Source organism: Tamandua tetradactyla, chromosome 6 (genome assembly GCF_023851605.1).
Source record: "Tamandua tetradactyla isolate mTamTet1 chromosome 6, mTamTet1.pri, whole genome shotgun sequence".
NCBI classification, from domain to species: Eukaryota; Metazoa; Chordata; class Mammalia; order Pilosa; family Myrmecophagidae; genus Tamandua; species Tamandua tetradactyla.
The window spans coordinates 170,747,255-170,767,513 of NC_135332.1; the positions used below are offsets into that span (position 1 = coordinate 170,747,255).

Sequence of the window (20,259 nt, forward strand, 5' to 3'; positions counted from 1 at the left end):
CAGGACCAATTTCTTTGCCTTTAAAGTTCTAGCCTAAGGTGGGGGAACAAAGGAAGGGAGGTACCTCCCCTTTAATTCCCCTTAACACTGGTGAGCAGTTGGAAATAACTGAAACAGTGCCACCAAGCTCTCTAAATACAGACTGTTTATCCTCATGGTTGTGAGTACTATATTTCAACCTCGAGCGTTGCATGTCTTAAAATGTACCATGCGTATGCATGTACTTCTGAATTCCCTGGTATTGTTTTGTGCTCTCTCATTCAAATGCTAACTTCACTTCAAAGCTAAATCTAAGAGAAAGTGTTATATAACTCTGCCTCCTCTTCTGACCCTGCTCCAGTTTCTTGACTGAGGGATGAGACTATTCATTCAACACATATCTATGAAGACTAAGGATGTGTCAAGCAATGGTCTAAGTACTGGCGATTCAGTAGTAAATAGGATAGGTAAGATCAATAACCCTCAATCTCATGGAGGGTTGGGAGGCAGACAAAAGAAACCAGAGGAACAAATGAATAATTTCTGAGAGTGACCTGAAAGACAAACAGGGTAATGTGAAGGAGAGGGGCAAGAAACTACTTTAGCAACTGTGGCAGATTAATCATTTTCCCAATAAATACATGTGCTTAACCTCACAATTCTTGTGGGTGTGAACCCAACTGTAAGTAGGAATTTTTAAAGATGTATTTATATCAGTTAAGATGTGGACTCATTTGTGAATAGGGTCTTCTAACAGCCTATTTAAGTGTGGCCAATTGAATCAGAGTGGGTCTTGACGCATATTACTGGAGACCTGATAAAGAAAAAACCACAGGAAGAAGCAAAAGTGAAAGTTAGCAGAAACCACAGGAGCAGACACAAGGAGAAAGAGGCCAAGCCACAAGCCAAGGGAACCCACGGACTTTGAAAAACCAACATCAGAAATACTACAGATTTGGGGGAGAAAGAAAGTCCTTTCCAATGCCTAGATTTTGGACTTCCAGTCTCTGAAACCAGAGACAATAAATTTCTGTGTTTAAGCTAACCAGTCCATGGCATTAGTCATAGCAACCTGGCAAACTAAATCACCAACATCATCCAAGGAAAGCCTCTGTGAGAAGGCTGCCTTTGAATGGACTCAGGAGTAGTGAGAAAGGATCAGCCATGAGAAAACCTGGAGATAAGACATCCAAGTAGAGGCAAGGGCAATTGCAAAGAGAGTAGGACTAGGTGAGCTCGGAGAGCTCAAGAACAGAAAGACCAGTGTGGCCGCAGCATGATGAGCAAGAAGCTACCCACGAAATGGAAAAATAAGTCAGAGCTAGACTGTAAGGCTTCGTAAGGAGTTTGAGTTTCATTTAATTTCCATCAGATGCCACAGGAGGGTGGGAGTGGGTAGGGAGGGTAGGGGATGAGGAGAGCCATATGATCTGACAATGTTTTAAGGAGAAAAAAAAATACCCTTGCTCCATCAAAATAACTCATTGATTTCTCCTTGTAAATTTTTTTTTCTGACAACAATTTATACTTGTTTTAACTTTACAGAATGTCCACGTCAAGCATGCATTATTTCACCACTCTGCACCAAAAAGAATCAGGGGCACTGGGAGAAATGTTCATTCCAGGTATGAGGGAGGGAAAATATGATGTGAACCTGGAACTTGAGAGAAAGGAAGTGCTCAAAGACTAACAGTGTCCCGTAAGAGGACAGCTTGTAGGGATGCTAAATGGCAAAATGTTTGAAAATCTGAACATTAACAAAAAGACTATTACACACTAACATTTAAAAGAAAATCCCTAGTGATAGTCCTTAGTCAGAGAGAGAGGAGGAGGAGGAGAAAATAAAGAGAAAGATCTTTACAGAAGAATGTTGAATAAATGTAGAAGCAATTGTTGGTAGTAAAAAATAAAGCAATCCCCAATGTAAAAATTGATTCAGAAAAAGTTCATCAATGGTGATCCTCAGATGTGCCTTTTTAAAAAAATATTTTTATTGAGAAATATCCACACACATACAGTTCAACCATATTATACAGTCAACAGCTCACAATATCATCACATAGTAGTGTACTCTTCACTGTGATCATTTTTAGAATATTTGCATCACACCAGAAAAGGAAAAAAAAGATTTTCTGCATCCCGTACTCCTTACTCCTCCCTTTTATTGAGCCACACTATTTCAATCTACCCAACTTTTACCCTTTATCTCCCCTATTAGTTATTTATTTTTTATCCTTATTTTTTTTTACTCATCTGTCCATATCCTGGATAAAAGGAACATCAGACACAAAGTTTTCACAATCACACAGTCACATTGTAAAAGCCATATAGTTATATAGTCTTCTTCAACAATTTAGGCTACTGGAAAACAGTTCTACAGTTTCAAGTACTTTCTCTAGCCACCCTAATCCACCATAAACTAAAAAGGAATATCTATATAATGTATAAAAATAATCTCCAGGATAACCTCCAGACTGTTTGAAATCTCTCAGCCACTGAAACTTTATTTTGTCTCATTTCTTTCTTCCCCCTTTTGGTCAAGAAGGCTTTCTCATTCTCATGATGCCAGATCCTGGCTCATTCCCAGGAGTCCTGTCTCACATTGCCAGGGAGATTTATACCCCTGGTCATGGTCCATGTAGGGGATGGGGCAGTGAGTTCATCTGCCAGGTTGGTTTAAAGACAGAGACCACATTTGAGCAACAAAACGGCTCTCTGGGCACGACTCTTAGGCATAATGAATAGGCTTAACGTCTCCTTTGAAGGAATAAACTTCATGGGGCAAGACCCAAGACTGAGGGCTCAGCCTATTGAATTGGTTGTCTCCATTGCTTGTGAGAATATCAGGAATTCCCCAGATGGGGAAGTTGGATATCTCCTCCTTTCTCCCCAGTGACTCAAGGGGACTCTGCAAATACTTTTTTTATTCTCTGCCAAATTACTCTGGGATATATCAGGGCATCACACTAACCTGTACAAACCAACAAGATCTCACACCCATTCAAGAGTCCATGTACTTTTGATGTTGAAGTAAACTGACCATACAAGTAAAATTAGAAATGTGCTACCCAAAATATAAATTTTGCACAAAACAAACATCAATCCTTTTGATCTTACACAGAGGTTGAAGTTTGCAAATATGGGCCATAACACCCCTTACCCAGTATTCTGATTTACCTTAGTCTTATCCAGATCACCTTCACTCATATCTCTAGACAAAGTATGATCGCTTTTTCAGCTTTTCTAACAGTTGCTGAATGGGATAATGCTAACTTTCACAGCTTCAGTGCTCTCATTCTGAGTCTCAGGTGTCACATAAATACCTGAAATTTCAGGGAATGACTAGGTTATATACAAATAGTTTAGGATCTCAAAATTAAGAAATATCAGTTACAACTCCTAAATATATGTGACTACTGTGAGATCTCACAATCTAGGAACCTTTACAATAGGCCCCAACCTGATAATCTATACTCTCGATTTTTCTGAGTTTATATATTATAGTTAATCCATACGAGTGAAGCATGATAATATTTGTCTTTTTGATTCTGACATTTTATTCAACATACTGCTCTTAAGCTTCATTCAACTAGTTGCATGCATCACAACTTCATTCCTTCTCGTAGCCACTTAGTAATCCATTGTATGTAAACACCACAGTTCCCCCTTCCATTCCTAAGGTACCCTTAGGCCACCTCCATGCATTGTGAATCAGGAAGACTACCACAGCACCAGTGGCAAATGTCCATTCATATTCCCACTCTCGGTTCCTCCAGGTACATATTTGGGGTTGAAAGATCATCTGGCAACCCCATCCCTAGCCTCCTGTGAAACCACTATGCTGCCCTCCAAGGGGCTGCACCTCTCAGCTTCCTTACCAACATCACTTTCTCCACATTTCCTCTAGCACTTGTTTCTTTCCATTCATTTTTAAACAAATTTATTTGCACATGATACAATCCAACCTAAGTAAAGAGACATGCCTTTGCCACCATAATCTATATGAAGACATTTCCTTGTCTTCTACATAGAAGCCATACCCCTCCCCCATGTCTCCTACTTGTTGACATGTAATTTTGGCATAATGTCTTTGTTACATTCAGTGGAAGCATATTACGTTACTGCTGACTATAGATCTTAGCTTGCATTGATTGTACTTTTTCCTGTAAACAATCCATTTTCAACACCTTGCAATACTGACATTCATTTGTTCTCCCTCATGCAAACACATTTTTCAATTTGTACATTTAATCACCAACATTGTCCATTCTTGGCATTCCTAAGTTATTTCATTTCAGTCTTTATCCTCTATCTTTCCTTCTGGTTTCATGTGTGCCCCAGCCCTTCTCCCTTAACCATACTCACATTCAGCTTCATTCATTGTACTTATATTACTGTCCTACAATCAGGTAGTATTGTACTATCCATTTCTGAATTTTTACAATCGGTCAGTTGCATGGTCTGTATTCCTCAGCACCAAATGCCCAATCTCTACCCTCTTTCTGTCTCCGGATAACTGTGTTCTTAACTTTAATTCTCAAAGGGGAAAATATAACTATATATTGAAAGGGACTACTTAACCACATGATCAAACTTAGCATAAGAATCACTGAAAACAAATAAGCAAAATTAAACAGCTGACAATGTATGCCTCCTGATATAATAAGTTTAAAGATAATTTTCAAAACGCGCAAAATAATGACTCATTAATGATTGAGAGGACCAGGCAGATGCTATAACTGGTTCAAAGGAGACTCCAAAAAAACAGACACATTTATGTCCTAGAAATAGTGAAATCAATGTGCAAATAGAGGCAAAGCTATTTTTTTTCCATTGGGGCAATTGTGAGGAATTGTGAGGAATAAGAAAGAGGAACCAATTGAACTTCTATGAGACAGGACAGAATTCATGTATATACGGACTATGCTGCATTGCTATCAGTTATCTACAATTTATTGCGTTGTATAATAGCATCAGAGTTAGAGAACCTAGAGGGGTTCCTCTAAACAACATAATTTCCTACTGAACCTCAAATATTTAATGTGATACAATTAGAAATATACAGTAATGATTATAGAATTTTTTTACAAAATGTTTAGTATGAATCTAATCAAACTAGAATATAATACATTCTATAACTAGAATAGACCTCTCAAAAATGTTAATGACATGAAAAACTATAGAAAGATGGGGAGACTATTCTTCATTATAATAGACTAAAGAAGCATAATAACCAAATATGATGGATAAATCTTGAATGGATCCTGGATTTAACAAAAACTGTAAAGACATTTGGGAGGATCCTTAGTAAAATTAATATATGAACAACATATTAGTTGATATGATGAGATCAGTGTTAATTTTCTTAGTTCTGAAAATAGTTCTGCAGTTATATATGAGATAGAAGAAATTCCTTATTCTTAGTTAATGCATGCTAAAGTATTTAGGGTTTAGGGTTAACATGTAATCATGTCTACATACTTCAAATATTTCTGCAAAATAATAATAATACCAATAAAAAAACACCTAGAAAGAACAAATTAAGCAAAAGACAGTTCATGAATCTAGTGAAATGTACACAGCTATTTACTGAACTATACTTTTAAATTTTCTGGAGGTTTGAAAATCACATGAGAAAAAAGTTAGACACTGCTGTGAGTACAAAATAATGCTTATAAAAATGAATCTAAGGAAAATGATACATGTTAAATATGGACAATCAAAATAGGTTAATAAATGACGGTGTTATATAGAGACTGATCAAGAGACAATGATGGGAGGAAAAGAGAGAGAAAAAGAGATTTTTAATGCCTGAGTTGTTAGCTGTCAAGCATTTGTCAATATCCAAGAATAGGCTCTGACTGGCCTCTATGCCAGACTTCCCCTACACCAGGGGGTCCCAATCTTTTCTAGTTAAAAATGTCCTTTTAATGTAAAAAAAATGTTGCCAGTATTATGGTTGTCAGTTTTTAGTACCTACTGATAAAAAAAAAAACATAATGGCAAATGCACCCAAGAATTCAAGAAAACAGTTTAAAATGAATTTCTATGTCATTAAGCACAAGAGCATTTACATAAGTATGTGAACTGGGAATTCATAAGTGGATGAGGCCCAGTGTTTGTTTAGTTTAGAGAGTATTTGGAATGCAGAATGATTTTGGGTCCAACATCGTTTTTTAACATTCTGTAGACAAAGGAACATGGGCCTGAAAAGGAAAAATGTTTGGATAATGACAAAGAAGAGCTCATTTTAATCTATCATCAAACATCCTCTTGGACAATGTTTTAGTTTGCTAAAGCTGCTGAAATGCAATATACCAGAATGAATTGGCTTTTATAAAGGGGATTTATTAAGTTATAAGTTTACAGTCCTTAGGCCATAAAAATGTTCAAACTGAGGCATCCAGAGAAAGATACCTTGACTCCAAAGAAAGGTTGATGTCTATAATATGGGAAGGCACATGGCTTGGCCTCTGGTTCTGCTGCTTCCAGCTTCTGATTCCAGAGGCTTCCTCTCTAAGCGTCTGTGTGGCTTTTTGGTTAGATGAAGATGCAACTTCATCCATTCAAGGTAGGTCTTCCTTAGTTTACTGAATCTGTTAGAGGGCTCACAGAGGGAGATCTAGACACCGACATTTGGTGATTGAGACAGAAAAGGCCCAGGGTTTCTCCTTAAGAGAACCAGTTTTCCATGCAGTTGACAGTGCGCTGCTCAGGGCAAAACTCTGGGTTTTATCTTTTAGATTAGCATCTCCTGGGGCTGGAGATTTCTTCTCTTTGGGTTCTGGCTATCTTTATGAGTCCTTGCTGAACACCCACAATTGGATATGGCACGTCTTCATGGAAACCATCTGCTCAAGGGGACCCACCCTATAATACTGGTTCAGGATTAAAAGAGCACGGCTGCTCCTGTAAGATTGGATCAGGATTAAAAGAACATGGCTTTTCAAGGGTACTTAACAGTTTCAAACCAGCACAGACAGGAAGATTTAAATTCAGTTCACCTGTCCTTAAGATAGGTGGGAATTACCAAGGAAAGAACCCAGGGCACTAGAGTCAGTCTGATATGGGATAAATTTGGAGTCTATCACTTTCTAGATGCTGGATCCTGTGAAAATTGCATGACTTCATCAAGTCTTGCTTCCATCATCTGAGATGAAATAATAATAATAATACAGACAATATTGCCAACCTCTCTGGGATAATTGTATTTTGCTTCACCCTTTTGAATCTGTGCATGTTTTTATACCTTCTCATATTCTCAAAAAGATTTGAGACAACATGGTGATATCACAAGAATTAAAAGGGATAATTTATAGAATGTGTCTCTACATAACAAATGTTTAACAACTTCAGCTTCTTTCTTCTCCCTTCCTATTTAAACTTTAGCATTTGATAGCTCAGTGATTTTGAACATTTAATGTCATTTTAATGCCTTAATTTTACCATTTGGGGACTGGTGATCAGATTCATTGAAATTTTAGGACTTAGAAGACATGTTTCTGTGACCTTAAGCAAATCATTGAATTCCATTGTTTCCTAAATTTCTCATCTACAAAACTGAGAAAATATTTGCCCTAACGATAAGATTGAATGAAATACCACAGTTGTAAAAGGTCTTCCTAAATATTAAAGAGAATATATGAGAATAATCTTTACTCTATCAAAATAAAGGTAAGGAAAGCAGTAAGTCAGAAAAAGTTGATGCACAAATAATATTTTAAATTCTATCTCTAAAATTGTACTATGATAAAGGTTGAAAAATATTATGTGCTTGCTCAATCATAAACATACAAAAAAACTCCGTAAAATACTTTTAATTTTTTATTGCCATTTTATACCAGCTAGACTTCAAAATGAAAAAGAGTGATTAACTGGAGAATTTATAGGAAAATTTCTGAATTCTTATGGGAAAATAAATCATAACATTTCAAGATATTATTGTATGATTTTCATAACACACTTTTCTTTTTTGAATATTATATGCATGATGAATAAAACTTACATCATGAATGATTAACATCATTAAATGCTGTTAGCGTCTATGTTACCAGAGAGAAATATACAATTTGTAAAGAGAAAACAAGTAAAAAGACCATTTTTGGTCTTCTCTCCCTAGGGGAAAGTTTTATATTACAGGTTCCCTGGTGTGTCAGGATGGTTTAATTCATGAATATCCCCCAGAAAGTATCCATCATGATTCTATCAGTTTTAATGTATATTTTATTCCATCATTCAAAAGTCAGTGACTTATAAAGGTGTAGGTTTTTGATTAAAATAATTTGCTGATCCTGCATCCTTAAAGTGTCAAAAGAACTGGAAATGGTTCTTGCTAAAACCTATAGCTTCAACAGCAAAGTCAACTGCATGGAAAATTCAGTTCTCTTAAGGAGAAACCCTCAAACCATGCAGTTTCCACAAGGATGATGTGTTTCAATCAGAAAGTATGGCACAATGATTTCATTGCAGGAAACAAAGAGATTGCAACTCAAAGGGGCAGATCCTCTCCAGAGTTCACAGTACTTCTGGGTGATGTTGCAAGAAGGATCACTAATACTTTCAGGCCATCAAAAATTGTATCATTGTTATCAAGCATGAAAGCACCCCACAGAGTCACAGGTGAGCTCATTCGTGTTCCTGTTAGCCTAATTTACTACTGGGAGGAATTGGTCTATAACTCACAGATGGGCTGTGGAACTTATATCTACTGAGCACATTTTATTTTATTTAGAAATAAAATACAGAAATAGATATGAATACACTCAGTTTACAGATAAGAAATGGGGGCTAGAGAGATTATATCATGCTCACAAGGTCACAAACTAATGGGTAGAAGAGCCACAATTTGAATACAGGCCTTTCTATTACCAAAGTTCATGATGTCCCTACTACATGATGCAAGTATCAATAGAGTCCAGAAAGCAAATCCCTTTCTTTCATGATGTCACTTTCAACCATCCCTTCTCCATTAAGCTCAAACACACCTATCAATTGGGTATAGGTGTGGCTACACTCTACCCTACTGGAAATCTGGGTTTGATGAGGGCCAGAATGAAAGATGCTCTCAGGTTTCAAACCCACATTATAGGAATTGCAGGCACTATTAACCAAAATTTAAAAAAGATAATAAGTGATTTGAAGAAGGTGATGACAAGCAAAGTATGGCAATATTGTTCAGTTTCGTCAAATGAGGCATTCTTCCAATTGCTTAAGCCAAAAGCTTTAGAGTCATCTTTGACTCCTCTACTACTCTCATACTCTGCTAATATTGGATTGATGTACCTTCAAAGTATATTTAATTCAACCCGTATTTTGCCATCTCCATGCTAAACCCTTGTCTACATAATCACCATCTTTTACCTGGATTATTATAATAGTCTTTTACTGCTTCTGTCTTTTCCAATAATCCAAACACAGCAATCAAAGTTAGTTTTTAAAAAATTGTCTCAGCTCAAATCAATATAGTTTGACACAGAGTAAAAGCCAGACTTCTATAAGACCCAACACAATCTTGCCCCTACACTACTACCTTCCACCTTTTCCCTCTGCTATTTTACCCTTCATTATCTCCATCCCAATCACACAGATGTCTTTGCTGCTTTACTGTTCTTAGATCATACCAGCCATAATCGATATGTACTTAAGGATGCTGTACTTGGTGCAGCTTTTTTTCTGAAAATCTTGTTCCCCTAACAACTACATGGTTATCTCCTTCACTTCATGTAGGTCTTGGCACATTTTCTCAGAAGAGCGTTCCTTGATGGTCCTGACAGTCCTTCCACAATCCAGCCATTCCTTAGCTTCCTTCTGTTTTTACTTTTTCCATAGATATTATCACCTCCTCGTATTTTATTATATGTTTATTGCCTGACACCCCTTGCTAGATAGCATGTAAGCTCTATAAAGACATTAAATTGTTGGTTTTATTCACTACTGTATTCTCAGTACCTAGAATAGTGCCAAGCTTGAAGTGGAGGCTCAATAAATATTCATTGTATAAGTAAATACATTTAATTAAGTCAAGAATTCAGGGGGGGAAATATGAACGCTCTTCAAATCACCAAAGGAAAGAGTGAGAAGACAGAACATTGAAGAATGTTTACATTTATTTTGCAGAGAGCAGGAGATGGAGCAAAGGAATTTGAAAAAACACTACTTGAAAAGACCTGTAAGAGGAGAACAGAAAAGAGTATCAACAGAGCTCAGAAAAGGGTGCTTCTAGGAAGATATATTGTTCTGTGTATGTCCCAGAAAAGTCCAAAAGAAAAGCTAAGAAGCCATTGAATTTTCTGAAATACAACCTTTGGAAAGCAGTTTCACTGGTGAGGAGGAGGGAGGCAGTGCCAAGAATAACATCTCAGAAAACTAGTTTCAAGTCATGCTAAAATGCACCAAGGAAAAAGGTATGTGTGTGTGTGTGTGTAAGGTTTCCAATGGGTAATAAGTTTGGTATATGATGCATTAAATATTAAACCAGTATCTTTATATCAGAACTTCATGAAGCTTTTTATGTGTGAATGTACATTGTAATTCATCAAGAAGGGCAATAACATGCAGTGAATCACAAATTCATTTGACTATTGAACTCTTATATTGGAACACCCTTGAACATCTTTCAAAATGGTTTAGTACACAGTGAACTAATGCTTTCTGGAAGTCTAGCAAAAGTGTATGACATTTAACATGGGGAGAGTGAAGGAAGAAGAGTCAAAGGAGGATTTTGGTTGGGTTGGGAGGTAGCGCATCCTTGTAGGCAGGAGAGAGACTGAAGGAAGGTCAAGACTGAAGTCAAACACAATAGAACAGAGTTTCTTACAGGACTCTGAGTGTGGTACAGGACTACCTACCTCAGAATTATCTGAAAGCCTCATGAAAACTGCAAATTCTTGAGTCCTACTGATAACAGACTGAGAAGGGAGAAGCTATTCAGAATCTGTGTTTATAACATGGTTCTGAGTGCTGTAATTGTTTGGAAACCATGGCCAATAAAGAAGAAGATAAACATCCTAAATATTCTTGATCAGATTCCCAGGAAAGTTGTTTTTCTTTTTTTTAATATAAATTCTGAGGTCTTATCACAGATACAATGAACTCATCTTCAGAGTAGGACTTCAGAATTTTGCATTTTGACAAGTTCATCACGCAATTCTTTTTCTTCTCTTTTTTGTTATTTTTCATTCCCCCTCTATTATTTAGGATTAGGGAAATATGTATATTTATGCATATAATTTTCTTTTATTTTATTTTTCTGGCTTGGAAACTATATTACTCTATATATGCATGCATACATACATGTTCATTCATTCATTCACATATTTATATGCCTCAGATGTAAACGGTGGACCTACATAAATTGACCTTATTTCCGTTAGTTTGCTGAACCATCTATTTAGTCCAAAACCTTGTTGCTAACATATTCTCCAAGTAATCATGTCATTTCTGGATAATGATGGCTTTGTCTCTTCCCTTCCAACTCTTAAACCTTATTTCTTTTTCTTTTACTTAACATTGCACAAGGTCTCCAATTCCATATTAAGTAGTAGGAGTAATAGCAGTCTTACCTTGCTACTGTTCATAAAGGGCTGCTTCTAAACATTCTCATTATACACTCGACATAGATAGGGGAAGGACAGATTACATATAATGTTTGCTGTAATGTTTTCTTGTTGTGTACAACATTTATCAATTTTAAAGTTTTTAATTTTTTACAACCATAAGTCAATACTGGAATTTGCTAAGATGCTTGGTCTCTATTGACAAAAAGTCACATCCTGTTCCTTTAGTATATTTTTGTAGCTTTGACAATTGATGTTTCTAATTTTGAACTCTTACTTGATCATGCTTTGCTATTTTTTAATACATGCTTGGTTTCAGTTAGCTAATGTTTTATTTCATATCTTTGCATCTATGTTATGATGAAATAGGCATATATAACTTTAGTTTATTTTTGTGTGTTGGAAACAAGGTTACACTAGCTTCATAAACTGAACTGGGCATTTTTCACTTTTTCTGTCTCTGGAGTGACTTGCTGGAGAGAGGCATTAATTATACAAATACTTAAACCATCTGGGATTGGGGCTGACTTGAACAGAAGGGCTTTGAAGACCCCCTCGGATTATTTACTACTGGCTTTTGTGTTCCAGTTTTCTTTTCTTTTTATGCAAATTGTGGCATTTTGTACATTTCCAGGAATGTATACCTTTCATCTAGGTTTTCAAATGCATAAGCATGTATTTGTTTTAAATATTTTGCATTACTTCAAAATCTATTTTGTTTCTGTATTTTCCATTTTTATTCAGTATTTTAAATATCTGCATGTTCCTTATTTTCTTGAGCAGTTTTGGCCAAGGTCTATCTTATTAATCTTTACAAATAATCTACTTTAAGTTTTTTATCGCTACTTTTTTATTTCCTGTTTTCTCTCTCTTTTGAATTCTTTATTTCCTTCCTTCTTTCTTCCTTGAGTTTACCCTCTATTCCTTTTCTGTCTTCTTGAGTTTAATGTTTAGTTGCTTGTTTTAAACCTTTTATGTGCCTCAGGTGAATTTGAAGCCAAAATTTTTTCTTTGAGCACTATTTTAGCTGTGTCCCACAAAGATCAACATATAGTGCTTTCTTTACCTTTCCATTTTAAGCATTTCATTATTTCCTTTATGATTTCTTTCTTAAGAAGAAAGATGATTTATTTCACATGCTATTTAAATTGTAAACCTGAAGAATTATTAGCTATTTTTGTTATTCATTCCTAAATCTGCTGTACTACCTTTGGAAAACTTAATATTTATGATACTGATCCTTTGGAGTTTAATGAGGCTTCTTTTCTAGCATAATATACAGTATATTTAAAAAATATATTTGAAATTTTTCTCAACAATAAAATATACCATCTGTTTGCTGTGTGAAGAGTTTATATAAATAAAGATAAATATAGATAAAAAATGACACGAATATTGCTAAAGAAATAAATATTATACTTCTGTTTAAAGATATATATATATATATATATATATAACTCAAGTGTAGTCAGATTAATGATATCTCTGGTTTTGTTTGCTTGATTGTTGTGCTTTTTTATTTTCTGTGCTTGATCTTTCAGCTCCTAAATGAATTGTTTTAAAATCTCCAAGTACAGAGAACGGGCCATGGTGGCTCAGCAGGCCGAGTTCCCACCTGCCATGCCAGAACCTGGCAAATGCAAAAAAAAGAAAAAAAAATCTCCAAGTAAGGTTATTGGTTTCTTTGTTCCTACTTTCAGTTCTGTCAGTTAGGGCTTTTATATTGTTCGATATATATTTGTTCATGATAATTATACATTCGATTTCTATTGTTCTTTTCATCAGACATAGTATTTTGCTTTTATGCTGCCTGCTGGAGAAGTTCGTCGATTTGATTTCCAAATCATTAATTCATTCTTCAGCTATTTATTCCACATATTGCATTTTTATATGAAACTCACAATTTTCATATCCAATATTTCTGTATTATTATTTTTCATAACCTTTAGTTTTGGCTTTATATCATCCTTTGCTTCTTTATATTTATTTTTCTTATTTTAAATTCTTGATCCATAAGTTACTATAATTCTTCTTTGGTTGGGATATGTTTTCCAAGTGTGTGTTTGTATTGTGTATGTGGGTGTGTGTGTGTTGTAGAGTGAGTACATTGATCAGAAGTCTGCTTATTTTGGTCCTTGAGCTCACGTTCCCTGAGGGCACCAGTTATTCTACCTTATAAAGTTTATTAGGGAAGACCCCAAACTAGGGCCTGATCTACACCCCCTATATGAATTTAAGAAGTGGGGGATCCCACAGGCCCTGTGGAGTTGACTCCTCCCATTTGCCACCTTGGCTAGCAACTCATCTGTTCTGGGAAGCAGAAATATATTCTGCTAAATAAGCAGCACTGCAATGAAGCAGTCTCCAGAATGGAAATCACCCGTCCTAGGAATCTGAAGGGGTAGGAGGAGAAAAGAGAATGTGAAGGTGGCTGATTGATCCTCTGTTTTCATCAACTCCTCACACCAACAGAGCCTTGCTCTGCTGTAACATCACCCCACTGACCAGGGACCTGGGATGCTGCTGACAATCTCTGGAGGAGGAACATCAGCTACTGCCCTAAGACAATGTGGAGAGAAACAAGGTACAAGCTTCCTCCAACCCATGTTTCCCCACAAGTCAGGCCACCTCCACCCTCTGCTGTTGCATTCATCTTCTCCGTGCTAGCTCCAGACAACTCCCAGTCTCTCGGGAATTTATATCAGGCATTTTTTCCTTTAGTCCGTGTTTTATTCTCTAGCCCATGATTTCTCAATGGGGTCTTCTGTAGCCAACTATGTAATAGAACCATCTTGGATTTAGAAAATGGTTTACGATGTCATGCCTAGAGCACGACTCTCAAACTGCTGAGAAACAGTGGTCCTTAATGGTATGCAGAATTGTCCAATGTGCCTTTGGAGAAAAAAAAATAATGCTAGCCTGACCCTGCTCTGTCATGTCAGGACAACCATCATTGTCACCAACAGAAGAGCTATTCTAAATGCCAGTGTGGGGTTGGGTTTACTTCATTTTGTTACTTTTGCCATTGGAATTTCAGCTACAAATATGTCAAAGATCAGAATGCAATGATTTTTATTTGAATAATCTCTCAGCCTTGACTGTATCTGTCCATCAGGTTAAGCAATATGACTACTTTAAATGCACATTCCTACAATTTCACAAGAAAACTGACCTCTGGGACCACTTTGGATCAGCATTATACATCTGGCATCCTCTGCTGTGCTTACTGTAGTTCTCCTAGAGCTATCTGGAAACATTCTTTATGTAAATGCAGAAATCCAATTACCTTTTTTTTCAGATAGTTTTTCTTTGTTCTCATCATACCCAATTAGAAGATGCAAAAGACTGACTTCATGGAATGCCATTCTCATTTTAGTCTTGGTGTGCTGAGAAATTACTCATTAGAAGAATCCATGGTATCTGCAAATTATATTTCAGAGGCATTAAAATTTCTTAAGAGGCATTTCAAGATGCCCTGTGGCTTCTAGAAAGGACACCTGATAATTCCATCCATGTTTGAAGTCTAGACAACCCTTACTTACTCTGATAGCAAACTACTTGGCGGGGATAGTTAGATATTCAAAAAATCAGGATAAGAGGCATTTAGATAGTAAATTTCAACTCCTTAATCTCAATCCCAAACCACCCTGAAATTTCTAATTCTGACTCTATCCTTGCACACATTTTTTAAAAGCTTTTATTCAAAGAAAGGATGTTAGCCACTTCCTCAACTTCTTTGACCAAAAAATATTGTATTTGGTTAAAAGTATTGTTTTTTATTACTCCTTCCTTTTCAAACTCAGTCATATCAATTTCACTTTCAAGAAAAAGAAACTTTTTATTTTCCTAAACAAACACAGGTCTCCTCTGAAAACACTAATGCGGGTGCACCTAACTTCCTGAACTCCAAGGCAGCACTGGCAGCTCAGCACACAGCCTCATGGCATCCAGGTTAATAAGCCACTTTTAAGGTTATTGCCTGTTCTTACTTGGTCATCAATCCTCTTTAAAAGGAGCTGCCACAATGGGATTTGCCAGACCTGTCAATCAGTTGCACACCAGAGACCAATAAGGGGCAAGAATAAAAGTTAACACCAGAGGGAAAATAAAGGTCAAACAAGTTTGACAATTTGATGTACATGAATCAGAATTTTATATTAGCCAAAAGTAAGCCACTGCTACTTTTTCTATTTCCATGCATGCCAGAATACAGCGCACCTCTTCATATTGTGCTGTATGTTCGAATGAACTTTCTGTCATTGAATTTTATATTTTAACCTTTGTAAATTATTTATAGTTACTAATCTTGCAAATAATTAGCACATGTATTTTCAAATGTTCAAATTGTTTCATTTGCAGTATCATATTATCAGCGTAATGGCCATCTTTGGTATCATTATCTTCTAAGTGAGTTTGCCACCATCACCAAATCAACCTCCAATCTCACTCATTCACTCAATTTTTAGTGACAGCCTATTATGTGCATGAGACTATGCTGGACTCTGAGTGGACCCGAATGATTTCCTCCTCTCAAGGAGCTTAAAACACTAGTGTAAAGTGATTCCCTACAAATCATTCCTCCACTTGTATTATTATTCATGCAAAGTATCAGAATTAAGTTCACATTACAGAGATAAAAACTGTGAAAGTGATCTGAGATAAACCAAAATATTTCTGGGAGGCTTCAATGGAAAGCTGGGCATAATCTAAACACACTTTTCTAGGTTATTTAATCCTATGGCATCTCTGAGCCTTTCATTGTCTTTGAGCCATTTTACAACTCTATGATTTATAGATGGCTGATAGCAAATGCAAATAATTTTTCAGTAGACATGCACATGACTTTGTCTAGAAAAATTACAATTAATCCCCTACCCATAAACCAGTTTTACGTATCTTTTTACATTCATTTCAGCATTACTTACTGCATAGGTGTATAGTTCTCTGAATTCTTCTTTTGAACCAGGTGTAAACATCTTACTTGTCCCCTAACCAATTAATGAGTTCAATAAAGTCTTTGATATGTGTTCATTTATATAGGAGTAATAATTATACCCTTTTTTGAAAAAAGTACTGTTAACAACTTCCAAAACAAAGCAGGTGATGAACTTTCAAACATGAATGCTGATATGTATCAATATCTCTTCCATCCATCCCCAATGTCCTTTATCTACAGACACATACACCTCCAGTCTCTCTGAGTTAATACATTCTCTGAGCACATCATGCACTTTCCTTTCTCATGGTTCTCATTTATTCTAGTTGTGTGGTTTGGGATACAAACTGTCTCCATTTTTTAATGTTAGTTTTTTACTTATTTTTCAAGATTCAGTTAAAAAATTACCTCTTCTGTGAATCTCTCCCTGATTGCCCTAGGCCAAACTAAATTTTCTTTCCTCTGTGCTCCCCCAGCATCTTGCCGATACCACTCCTGTGGCATTCATCACATTGTATTATAATTCTTGCATAGTGTCTGTCTCTCTTATTAAACATAAACAGTAAGCCTCTGGAGGGTATGTCATTCACTTTTTCATCTGTATGACTTGCTTAGAATCTGGCATGTAGTCAACACTCAGCACGTGTTTATGAAGTGAATGAATAACTGAATGAATGAACAATTAAAATTCTTATCATCATAATCATATTCCTAATGCTCTGAGTACTCGTTTAGATCAATTAGTGCATTATGATAAACTCTTTATATGGGAAGCTGCATCAATGAATGCAAGAACATATATTTATGAACATGAGTATACAAATCTATAAGGCTACACCAAAGCAAAATCCAACATTATGAGCAAAGGAAAGGAATAAACCAAACTCATAAAAATGTTTTGGTCTCGAAGTTAGTTGTAGATTGGTTGGTTAGCACTTCAAGGATAGTTTCCCACAGTAACAATATGGGTGAGACTATTTAGTTTACCAGCCCAGCCCATCAAAGTTCCTTTATCCTATAACATATTTGAGACTATATCTATACAATGAAGTAGTAGAAAAAGATGACAGATATGAGACCCTAGAACATTGTCATGACATATAATATACTCTTGGTAATATTAAGATTTGAACAAAATACTTGAATTGACTAAAATATCATTTTTTGATTATTTTGAATCTGAGTATTTGAGGGGAAATCCAGACTTACTAGAGCCAAAAAATCAATCAGATGATTAAGAGTATTTCTGAGCACTTTGACTCCTGTTTGGTTAGAGATGTCTTAACTTTGACTTTGTCTAGTTCATTTTTAAAAATCATGGCTTTTCTTTGCCTTAACTGGGACATAATCTGCAGCACAACCTTTGTCTGCTCTTTCTGGGGTTGCTTTCTGGGTTTTCCCTGTTGTTTGGATTTAGGGGAAATGGGTTGTTCTTTATTTTGTTGTTGTCACCATGTGTTGGTGGTGGTGATTTTCCAGAAGAGAAAAAGGAAGAGAAGTGAATAAAGAAAAGCAAAATAAAAGAGACGGAGTGGAAGCTCCCCAGGAAGTTAAGTATAGGATTACCATATGACGTGGCAATCCTCCTTCTAGAAATATATCCAAAATAACTGAAAGCAAGGACTCAGATATTTCCACACCCATGTTCACAGTGGCATTATTTACAACTGCCAAAAGATGGAAATAATCCAAGTGCCCATCAATGGATGAAAGGATAAACAGATTATAATATATACATACGAATATAAAAAGGAATGAACTTCTGATCATGCAACAGCATGGACGAACCTTGCAGCCATCATGTTGAGTGAAAGAAGCCAGATACCAAGAACAAATATTACTTGATTTCATTAATATGGAATTATTAGAATATGCAAATTCACAGAGTCAGAAATTAGGATGCGGATTACTAGGGGCAGGGTGGGTGTAGGAAATGGGAGTTAATGCTTAATTTGTACAGAATTTCTGTTTGGATGATGGAAAATTTTCAGTAATTGATGGTGGTGATGGTAGCACAACATTGTAGATATAACTAACATTGCTGAATTATATATCTGAATGTGGTTAAAAGTGGAAATTTTAGGTTGTATGCTATGTTGCTAGAACAAAACTTTAAAAACAAGACAAAACAGTACTGTCCAACACAAACAGTGAACCATAAGATAAAATATGGGCTATAGGTAATATAACAAAGTTACCACACTGAAGCAAAATTTTAATGATAGGGAAAACTGCGTGTGGGGAGGGTTATATGGGAACTTTGTATTTTTTCATGATTTTCCTGGAAACTTACAACTTTCCTCATATTTGTAATGGGAGTGACAAACACACATACCAAAAAAAGAAGGAGGAGGGGGAGGGGAGGGGAAGGGAGAGGAGGGGGGAAGGGAGGGGGAGGGGGAGGAGGAGCAGGAGCAGGAGCAGGAGCAGTAGCAGGAGCAAGAGGGGAAAAAGAAAAAGGAGAAGAAGAAACAACTAGTTAATATCAATTGTTCGTAGGCACACAGTTCCCATAAGATACACAGTGACTTACATCCTGGAGGTCATCCTTCTTCCCCATGTAGGTATTCTCCAAAAGGATTTACCCACGGAGAAAGAGTGAGCTATGATTCCTTTTAAACCAGATCTTCTCAACTTTTAATGTGCATACAATTCACCTGGGAGTCTTGATAAAATCAAGATTTTAATTCAGTAAATCTGGGGTAGGCCCAAGATTCTGCAACTTGGAAATTCCCAGGGGAGGCTGATGCTGCTGGTTTCTGGACCACACTTTGACTTGCAGGACACGAGACTTCTTTAAGGTGACAGAGGTGATTCTCATGAGCAATTCCTGCTCTTCATGGAGTGTCACATCCTTTCCTTGAGCTGAAAGCAATGATCCAATCACCATGGATTCTGATCAAACCCAGATAATAACAACAATGATCATATTTGCTTCTATCTTTTAAGTGTCTTGTATGTGCCATTGGCTAACTTCTTGTCAATAGCTAATAAATATTCTCAGGCTTATACATTATAATTACAGCCCATTACAATAAAGAATCCCTCTTTGCTTTTATCTCATCTGACAGCTGGACCATTTATCTAACAAGTTCAGCTTACAGTTTTATTTTCCATCCCTTCCTTATACCATTTTCCAACAAGGGTAACCTGGTTTCAATATAAAATGTCTGATGTTAGGCTTCAGGAAGTCAGTGGGGAGTGCAGGTAGAATGCTGATTAAGCCAGTGAAGAGAAGCCTTCAGTAAAAGACCCATGCTTATTCAACACCAGACAATTCACACCAGAGAAAGGACTTACAAGTGCAACCAGTGTGGGAAAATCTTGAGCTGTCTTTGCAATCTTGCTCAGCATAAAAGGATTCATTCCTGAAATGAGCCCTATGAAAATAGTCTTTGTGAAAAACTCTTTAGACAAGTCAACCTTCATGCACTAGAACACCTACCTTAGAGAAATTACTTACATGGACATTAATGCAGAAAAGCCTTCAGAAGCTCCTTTGTCCTTTAAGAGCAAGCAAAAAAAAAAAAACCACAAAAAACCTGGGCAGAGCTGTCTCACCCTTGGGGTATAAAGCAGAAGCCACAACCTCCTCCACCCCAGGCACTTAATCTAAATATTCGCAGGAGTCATCTCCATGTGCACACAGAAAGCAGCTCCCTTTAAAACTTCTTTTCCCCTCTACTGAAAGGAATCAGCATTTTCCTGGGCTTACAGGAAATGACTTCTTTCCCACAGCTTATATGAAAGTCAGTCAGTGAACTGACCCCAAGCTGACCAAGGCGTCTC

The 20,259-nt window shown here is 36.4% G+C and overlaps 1 protein-coding gene across 1 annotated transcript in view; it reads right to left on the reverse strand.

Moving 5' to 3' along the window:
- Positions 1-20,259, reverse strand: part of LRATD2 (LRAT domain containing 2) — a 270,001-nt gene that overhangs the window by 18,285 nt on the left and 231,457 nt on the right. Inside the window, exon 4 of the transcript XR_013178487.1 lies at positions 19,004-19,335. The gene's annotated coding sequence lies outside the window, so the exon portion shown is untranslated. The remainder of the gene's footprint in view (positions 1-19,003; positions 19,336-20,259) is intronic.